The 9977-nt window shown below is 48.0% G+C and overlaps 1 long non-coding RNA gene across 1 annotated transcript; it reads left to right on the top strand.

Annotated features, from left to right (window-relative positions):
• The first annotated feature begins 3034 nt into the window (after positions 1-3034).
• Positions 3035-4144, top strand: LOC139074505 (uncharacterized). The gene is made up of 2 exons (XR_011524157.1): positions 3035-3366; positions 3856-4144. It is a non-coding gene; the product is annotated as an uncharacterized lncRNA (long non-coding RNA).
• Positions 4145-9977: the final 5833 nt, after the last annotated feature.

Below are 9977 nucleotides of genomic sequence, written 5' to 3'. Positions count from 1 at the left end.
ACATCCGGAAAATTCCTTTGCAGCAGTGCCTAAAGTCGTATGAAGAGGGCATTGTCCCAAGACAAAAAGACCTTGCTCCAATGGAGCACAACGAACAAAAATAAAAAGCAAAAGAGGAAGTTATTGAAGCAATGGCATAATCTATTTTGGAAGGTGTAACGCCTTCAATATTGGATATGGTTTTCATTTCATGGTAATTACTAGAAATAGTTGTATAGAGGAGAGAGAGTTAAAAAAAAATCCTGTGTTCTGGCTGTCGAGTAGGGTTGGCTTGACACTGACCGTCCTCCCTCTTTCGATCTTTTTCTGAATTATGAGTTGTCAGTTATTGTCCGGAGGTGGGTGATGGGGGTTGATAGTCAAAGGGCTTGTTCTGGTCTCTTCTAGAAAGACTTCAAGAGCATGTCAAGACCCTCTCTCTAGCATGTGGGATTATTTGTCATATATTGTACTCAGATGACAGGAACGATCTCATTCCACATCCTGTTACAAATGCTTAGTGACCATTTGGATTTCTTCTTGTGCAACTTGTGTGTTTACACCTTTTGCTTTTCTTACCAAGTTGCAGAAGGTCTTTCTAGATCATAGACCTTAGGCCACATTCCACCAGCCACTTGTTTCTGTAAAAAAAGGTCATGTGGCTGTGTTTTGTAAGCAATGTAGTCCAATATAGATGTTCATTATTTTTCTTTAATGAGATTCTATATAATTAATATAATTCCTCTTAAGCCAGGAATAAACCTTATTATCCTGAAGGGCTGGGCTGGGGAGGGTTTGTCATTATTTTTTCGTGCGACTTGTCATCTCAAAGGAACACTTTGGTCAGGGAATAAAATGCGAGTAATGTCCTGTGTAGTGACGTGCTCTTCTCCCCAAACCTCAGGCTGCCTAGGGTGGAGGGAGGGCCAGCTCCTGGTCCAAGGGGCCCCTCCCTGCGGAGGCTTCCAGACCAGCACCTGCTCTGGGACACCTTTTTGCCTTTTGCCATGTCATGTCATGATGGCACAATCCGTGAGTTATTGGTGGTGGTACCTGTATTTCCCACATGTGAATACGGACCCTCGGAGAGGGCAGTGCTGTGTCTGGGGAGAGTCCTCTGCTGAACGGCAGAGGCAGACCCTGTCCAGCCCAGGTCTGCACCCCAAGTCCATGTTTTAATTGTAGCCAACCAAATAAACAAACACCCCTCCCCCCAGAAAACCCCACCATCTGAACTAGGAATACAACATTTGCATAGTGCTTTACAACTTCCAATGTTTCTACTATACTTGGTCATTTTGTTTTTAGCACCTTCCTGCGAGAAAGACATTGTTAATCCCACTTTACTGATTCCAGAAACTCAGAGAGTTTAGGTGATTTGCTGGAGGTCACACAGACCAGTTCTTTTATATTTATTGCAGTTGTGGGAGGCCTAAGGAAACGATTTTGGGGAGCTCCCAGGGAACAATGAGGGGAGATGGAAAACCTGCTCCTGTCACTTGTTTCCTGGACTTTGATTGCAAATGGGGACCTCTTAGACCTCATGTTTGTTAGAAATGATAGGAAGGGTTAAGGCAGGGCCATTGCACCCTGGTGTGGGCACACACGGGGTGGACAGGTCACATGTGTTCTGTACCCCAGCAGGAGCAGACACAAAGTGGAAATCAGATGGAACTGGTGCTGAGAACTCATGAGTTTGAAAACTGCAAATTTAATAAAGAGAGAATGAAGAGAATTGAATCAAATAGCAGCAGTATATATAAATATATGCTATTTTGGGGGCTGGCCCGGTGGCATAGTGGTTAAGTTCTAATGTTCCACTTTGCTGGCCCTGGGGTTTGCTGGTTCGGATCCCAGGGGCAGATCTACACACTGCTCATCAAGCCATGCTGTGGTGGCGTCCCACGTACAAAATAGAGGGAGACTGGCATGGATGTTAGCTCAGGGCCAATCTTCCTCAGCAAAAAAAAAGTATATCTATATACACTATTTTATGTAGTATATAACATAGTTAATAATATATATATAATAGTATGTAATTGTGCACATACACACACTCACCCCAAGGATGCCAAAGAGAAATTTTAAAGAGCTTGAAGGAAGTGTAGAGATAGGACAGAAATACCTTGAACTGTCATATAATAATGTAATTTGTATTAGTGATGAGTAAAATTTGAGAGTGCTACAACATAATCCCATGATAAGCAGGCTTATATCCTAAGTCAAATGAGAAAGGACTTATTTTATGCTTTTAATTTAATTTATTTTACAGTTTTATTTTTTACTTACGTTTGTTTATTTATTTTTTGGTGAGGAAGATTGGCCCTGAGCTAACATCTGTTGCCAATCCTCCTCTTTTTGCTTGAGGAAGATTGTCTTGGAGCTAACACCTGTGCCAATCTTCCTCTATTTTGTACGTGGGACTCCCCCACAGGATGGCTTGAATGAGCAGTGTGTATGTGGAGCCCAGGATCCGAACCTCTGAACCCCAGGCTGCCAAACCGGAGCACGTCAACCTAGCCACTGTGCAACCGGGCCGGCCCCAACCCTTTCATTATTTATTTTTATTTGTTTATTTATTTGTTAAAGATCCGCACCTGAGCTAACAACTGTTGCCAAACTTTTTCTTTTTTCTGCCTTTTCTCCCCAAATCTCCCCAGTATACAGTTGTGTATTGTAGCTGTAGGTCCTTCTAGTTGTGGCATGTGGGATGCCACCTCAGCGTGGCCTGATGAGCAGTGCCATGTCCATGCCCAGGATCTGAACCGGCCAAACCCTGGGCTGGAAGGGGAGTGCTGGAACTTAACCACTCGGCCACGGGGCCAGCCCCTTATTAATTATTTTTATTGTGGTAAAAACATGTAACAAAATTGACCATTTTAACCATTTTTAAGTGTACAGTTAATTAGTGTGATCTATTTTGGCACTAACGTTGCCTGGGGGCACTGCTCAGCACTGTAGGCACGCTGCCACCAGGTGGCGGCAGTGCGGCGCAGTCCCAGGGCCTGAGCTTCGGGGTTGCTGTGCAAACTCTCGTCTCTCCTTCCCAGATTCCACACACGCCGTGGGAAACTCAGGCTTTCTGGATTGGGGGGAGGCAAGGTTTTAATAAACATAGCTATGACCCTTGAACCAGTTACCTACTGTTTATTGAGTTACTGTCGTGTCCGAGGCTCTGGGCTGGACCTGTGGCGGAGAGATGGGGACGGAGGGTGGGTTCCAGGACCGTGAACCCGGCGCGCGCCAGGCGCGATGACAGCGGCGGGGACCCCCTGCGCCCTCCCGGGCGGCGCCGTGCTGCTGCCTCCTCGCTGCTCAGGCGGCCCCGCGTGGCCGCGCTGCTGCCCACCTCCCCTCGCCATCTCGTGACCGGTTTGAAATTCCGAGGTGAGCGTGTCAGCCCCACCCCCTGCCTGGAACGCTTTCGGTGGGCTCCTGTCACTTTCAGGATACACATCCAGCCTCTCGACCTGACCCCCAGGCCCAGCCTTTGTTGTCCGGCCACACCGGTCCACCTGCCACGCGGCTCCTGTCCCCACTGGGGCCCCGCCCGGCATGCTCTTGCACGCCCCCCCAGCATGCTCTTGCACGCCCCCCCAGCATGCTCTTGCACCCCCCCCGAATGCTCTTGCACACACCCCCCCCCCGCATGCTCTTGCACGCCCCCCCCAGCATGCTCTTGCACCCCTCCCCCCACCTTCGGGGAGCTGACTCCAGCTCCTCCTTCATCTTTCATCTCAGCGCCGCCTTCCCTGACCCCCAGGGGCTCTCCTTCACGGCCCTTATCACAGCTTTAATTTCACATTTCTTCCTGTCATTCTCTGTAAGCTCCGGGGGCAGATAACACGTCTGTTCTTATTTCCTGGCACACGGCAGGCGCTCGGAAGATGCTTGTTGACTGAACAAAAGAAAGAAGGAGCTGGAGCTGGAGGGACATGCTTAGGGCCCCGCAGTCAATAGAGAACGCGGCCTCCACTGGGTGCACATTCGGCCTCCGTAGGCCTTGGACAGATTACCTGACCTTTGCACTGCAGTTTCCTTGCTTATCAAATGGGCATAAACCCGTGTGGAAGGACTGCTGGAGCCCAGGGTGGCTGTAAAAATGAAATGAGCTGACACATTCCAGGCGTGTTGGGTAGAGACCAATAAAAGAATGTAAAACATCTCATGAATAATGTTTTCTATCGATTACATGTTGAAATGATAATATTTTGAATCTGTTAGGTTCAATAAGATATGTTATATTTTATTGTAATGTATATTTTAAATGAATTTCTCTTTACTTTTTTAAATGTGGCCGCTGGAAAACTTGAAATCACATTTATGACTCGCCTGATGGTTCCAATGGACGACGATGCTCTGGGTCACTGTTTAAATGTGGAATTAGCTGAGGGACCAAATGCTGCTCTGTCTGGTCCTGTTGGGTGGGCTGGGAAAATCTGCCGATATTTCTGCGTCTCAGTTTACTGCTCTGTCATGGTAACAGGCTTGTGAACATTGTGTGACAATGCAAGTCAAACCCTCAAACGGTGCTTGGCACCGAGAACGCCCTTGATAAACAGAAATGATCCTTACTGTGAAGGGGGCAGGCAGGAGACAGAACTCTGACGTGGGAACCGCTGGATGCCCCATCTCCATATTTCTCTTTTGTTTGTTTATTTTTTAATTTTTTTGGAAGATTAACCCTAAGCTAACATCTGCCACCAATCCTCCTCTTCCTGCTGAGGAAGACTGGCCCTGAGCTAACACCCGCAGCCACCCTCCTCCCCTCTATGTGTGGGACGCCTGCCACAGCATGGCCCGACAAGCAGCGCGCAGGTCCACACCCAGGATGCAAACCGGTGAACCCGGGGCCACCGAAGCCGAACTCGCGAACCTAACTGCTGTGCAACCGGGCTGGCCCCTCCCTCCATATTTCTCTTTTATACAAAGACACTCCTGCCTTTTAGCTGTACCCATGGTTGCCCAGAATCAAGACCGCATCTCCCAGCCTCCCTTGCAACCAAGTGTGGCCATGTGACCACTGTCCCAGAGCCTGGCCATCCCTGAGGACATAATGGTGTAGTGTTTGCAGATGTGCAGAGCTGAGGCCCAGACCCGAGGAGGAAGGTGCAGGAGCCCACGGAGAACCAGCGGAAACAGCCAGGCCTTTATTGAGTTGGTTCCCAACTCAAATCTCACCTTTTTTTTTTTTTTTTTTTTCCTTTTTCTCCCCAAAGCCCCCCGGCACATAGTTGTGTATTCTTTGTTGTGGGTTCTTCTAGTTGTGGCATGTGGGACGCTGCCTCAGCATGGTCTGATGAGCAGTGCCATGTCCGCGCCCAGGATTCGAACCAACGAAACACTGGGCCGCCTGCAGTGGAGCATGTGAACTTAACCACTCGGCCACGGGGCCAGCCCCCCAAATCTCACCTTTTTTGTTCTGAAAAGGATGAACTGAAAGCCCTGGGTTAACAACAGGTAGTTATTGAAGAGCTGGGGGAATCGTGGACATGGGTGCCACGTCCACTCGCCCTGGATGTGGAAGGCCACGGAGAACCCCAGAGGAGGGAGCTGTTTGACGTGCAAGAATTCCACTGCGTAATTTCAGCATAGAGGTTTAAAACATGTCCACATCACAAATTCTTTGATACCTCTCCTATCGTGCATGGCCTGGACTTAGTGACTCGTTTTTAGAGAATAGAATGTGGTGAAAGAGACCAGGTGTGACGTGTGAAATTAGGACATTCGACTTTCCAGAGATTTCTCTTGAACTCACGTCCTCCATGGCTGGATGACTTCTTTTTTTTTTTTTTAATTATTTTATTGAGGTCATATTGGCTTATAGCGTTGTGTAATTTCAGGTGTACCTTATTATATCTCAGTTTCTGTAGCACCTGCATCATGCTCACCACCCACAATCTAGTTTTTATCCGTCACCATACATACGTGTCCCTTTACCCCCAGAGGACTTCTTGCCATACTTCCAGAGATTGAAAATCTTTAGGAGCAGAATAAGAAGTTTAAAATATTTCTTTGGTGCTTTGAATATAGGACAAGAATACACAAGCAGGTATAGGATTTTTTAAGTTCACCAACGATCCAAGTGGGGCAGAGGCGGCCCGGTCCACAGCTGTGGCTTCGGGTGCCCCCTCTGCACGGAGCACTCATGAGTTTATTCATTTATTTATTTTGTTGAGGTCCTGTTGGTTATAACTCAGGGATTTTCACCACCAGCGCAGACCTTTCCTCTGAGGCCAGAGGTGCAGCCACAGCTGCTTTCTTGGTGACCGCTTTGGAGAGCAATCATCTCAAAGTCAGCGTCCCCTAAACCCAGTTATGGTCTTCCCCTTTGACCTGGGCCTCTTTTGGCATTGCCTGTCCCAGCGAATGACACCAGTGTCCACCTAGGTCCACACATCAGAAGTCTGGGAGTCACCTGGACAAAGCTCCCAGCCCCACACGCCACATTACTCATCCAGTTTATTTCCCTCTTCCCTCCCCAGTGAAAGCCCTTTTCCTCTCTCCATCGCCACCATCCTAGTCAGGCTACCATCCTATCTTGCCTGGATGGCTGGAATGACCTACCAATTGGTCCCCACACCACTCTGGCTCCCTTCCAATTGATTTTCTACTCCATAGACGGAGAGATCCTCTAAAAAAGCGAAGTAATCCTGCCACACGTGCCTCCTCTCCCCTCTCTCCCCATCTTGCATAAGACCCGTCCTTCACTTCCCATTGCTCATAGGATGAAGACCCACATCCTTATCGAGGCCTCAAGACTCTGCCCAGTCTGTCCCCAGCTACCTCCCGCCAGCCTTCTCTGGTATTACTCTTCCCGTTGATTTCTGTGATGCAGCTCCAGTGGCCTTGCTTCCATGAACAAGCCAAGCTTCCTCCTCCCACAGGACCTTTGCACATGCTTTTCCCTCTGCTTGGGTCTCTCTTTGCCCCTCTCATTGCCTGGTAGCACCCACTCTGTCTTTAGGTCATAGACCCATGAGACACTATCCCCAACCCACCTGACCAGGTCACTTACCCTCCATCATACCCTCTCAGAACTCTATCCTAAAGGAAATTTTTTTATTTTTTTGAGGAAGATTAGCCCTGAGCTGACATCGGCTGCCAATCCTCCTCTTTTTGCTGAGGAAGACTGGCCCTGAGCTAACATTCACACCCATCTTCCTCTACTTTATACGTGGGACGCCTACCACAGCATGGCTTGTCAAGCAGTGCCATGTCCACACCCGGGATCCTAACTGGCGAACCCTGGGCCGCCGAGAAGCAGAAGGTGCCAACTTAACCTTTGCGCCACCGGGCCAGCCCCCTAAAGGAAATTTTATATAATTTTTGACCTCACACTAGACACACACAGACAGAACTGTATATTCACAGTTGTGTTTCGGTGCCTGGTGCATAAGAAGTGCTCAGTATCAGCTGAGAGAGTGTTACTTCCTTTAATCTTCAGAATAGCCCTGTGAGGTACACATTATCACCTCCATTTTCCACATGGGGAAACTGAGGCTAAGGACTTATCCAAGATCACGCAGCCAGAGTCTGAACTCACCTCTAGCCGATTCTAGAGACCACATCGTCTATCCTTCTGTTGTGCCTTTGCCCATATATCTTTCTGGGTCTTGTCTAAATTTTTTTTTCACTTTATATAACCTGAAATTTTCCTGAGATTCTCTTAAGTTAACGTCTCCTTTTTTTTTTTAAAAGTAATTATCACTGTGAGGTTTTAAGAATTATCAGTACGTTTCCCAGGATTTGAGTTAAGCCAGCCAAATTGCTTTCCCCCTATTGTAGAACGGCTTAATGTTTAGTGATTAAGCAGAACCTCCAGGTGCAGTTGCGCAGGCTGCTCACTGAGCAAGGATGCCTGGCCAAATGGGTGGAGATGAGGTGCTGAAATCCATGGGATGCTGGCCAAGCCGTGCCTCCTGCTGTGAAGCTGTTTCTCCCCAGGAGTGGGGGTGGGACTCTTTCTAACTTGCACAAAGGCACTGTTCACCCACCAAACCAGGTGCCCAGCATCTGCCTGGAGGGGGTACCTTTTCCAAGTTTTACTCAAGGGTGGTGTGTGGGCTAGGTGGCCAGGATTTATGGTCATTCTATTTGTACGCTTTAAATGAATGAAGCACTCTCTACCATAGGGATTTAGGAAGAGGAGGAGACGTTTACTCAGGGAGTATTGTGGGCAAAAGGGAAAAGGCAGAAATGCCATCAAGCTTTCTTCCCCTCACTTTCCCAGCCCTGCTCTCAAGGTGGACGATTCTTACAACCTGGATATTCTTCTTAGGGGGTGATGTTCACTGTCCTTCCAGAACCGGAGTGGGACTGAGCTGGGCCCCTGGTATTGGCTGTTTATCTTTTCCTTACAGGTGACATCAAGGGAGTCCTGTTGGGGCTCCAAGGGTCACGCGAATGTGCCAGATGAACTCGCTTTTCTAGCAAACACGCACTGAAGGGTGATCCAAGGCAACTCGTGTCCACTCTGTCCCCCCTGCCCCCCGACCCCCTTGCCCCCATTTATTACAGCAGAGCAGCAGCTCCCCGCCCCTCCCTCGAGGCTGGCGAGTGGGTGGGCCTGGCCCCGAGGAGGGGCTGTCCCCCGAGACCCCGGCACGTGTGCAGTTGGCTCAGCCCCTCCGCCTCTCTTGGGCTGGCCCCGGGGGCGGGTTTAATACACCCCCAACTTCTGCCGACTGGTTCTGGGAACAGGGTACACTTTCAGGAAGATGAGCTGGGGTGTATGGCAGGCTGGAGGACCGCGCTATCAAGAATTTTTTAGAATTAGCTGATTTTTATTCCTGAACAGAGCAAATACGTTGAATGCAAGCAGGTAGCTAGCAAAGGGCTCCGTTTATGCGGGATTAAAGCTGTGGATGGTCTACAGGTGTTTACTTTTGAACGATAGAACAGTTGGTCTACTGTTTACTTTTAGTAAACAGTCAACAGATATTTAACACGTTTTAGGAGCTACAATGAGCTTACTGACATCCTATTTTTCTGGTTTTTTTTTTTAAAGATTTTATTTTTCCTTTTTCTACCCAAAGCCCCCGGGTACATAGTTGTGTACTTTTAGTTGTGGGTCTTTCTAGTTGTGGCATGTGGGACGCCTCCTCAGCATGGCCTGATGAGTGGTGCCATGTCCACACCCAGGATCCGAACCAGCAAAACCCTGGGCCAGTGAAGCAGAGTGCGCAAACTTAACCGCTCAGCCATGGGGCCGGCCACCTGACATCCTATTTTTCATAATTATCAGGCTGACTCTGAAATTCTGTTCTTTCATGATTCTTTATCTTCTTTTCTTTTGACTAATGTCTTTAGTTTATTTGTTATATCTCCTTTCCTAATCAGGAAAAAAACCAAAAACCTAGAACGTTTGGAGCCTTTTTCAGATAAAAGGAAATTTAGCTGTTTCTACTTTTGTGTGTAATATTTAAGATCCCTTTATGTTCTAAAGTCACTTTGTTGCTTTTTAAACATCAAATATGTATTGCAGTAGTCTGGCTGGCTGATAAATAACAGGATCTTGTTCGGCATATTGAATGAAAAATTATCATTACGAGTTTGAAGATTGACTTTACTTTCAAACATTGAAATTTTTGCTTCAAATGGACATTAAGCAATCTATCAGTTCTTAGTCTGTGCACGTTGACATAAAGTCAGGCAGAAGTTTGGGGAGAGAATAAACTGTCAATATTATGGTAAAACAGAGTTAGAACACAGAAACCTTTGTTATGTGTCATCAGAGTTTCTCTGGACGGTCGTGTTTCTGCAACAAGCGAGCATTTACCACTTAAATGCCTGAGCTCCGGGGGCCCCTAAGGTGGCTCTGTGGCTCACCTGACCGGTCCCCCGGTTCTCCGTGGCTGTTGTCCAGCTCCTCACTCTCCTCCCTCAGCTTCTTTCTGTGTCCCTTCTCGTCTCTTCCATCTTTTGCTCACAGGTTAACACCTTCCATGGAAAAGGCTTGGCCCAGTGCACAATGACAATACGGGCCTCCTTGTTCA

Source organism: Equus przewalskii, chromosome 11, assembly GCF_037783145.1.
Source record: "Equus przewalskii isolate Varuska chromosome 11, EquPr2, whole genome shotgun sequence".
In the NCBI taxonomy this organism is placed as follows: domain Eukaryota; kingdom Metazoa; phylum Chordata; class Mammalia; order Perissodactyla; family Equidae; genus Equus; species Equus przewalskii.
Note: the sequence above shows the minus strand (reverse complement) of the source record. Positions and strands in the feature narration are given on the sequence as shown.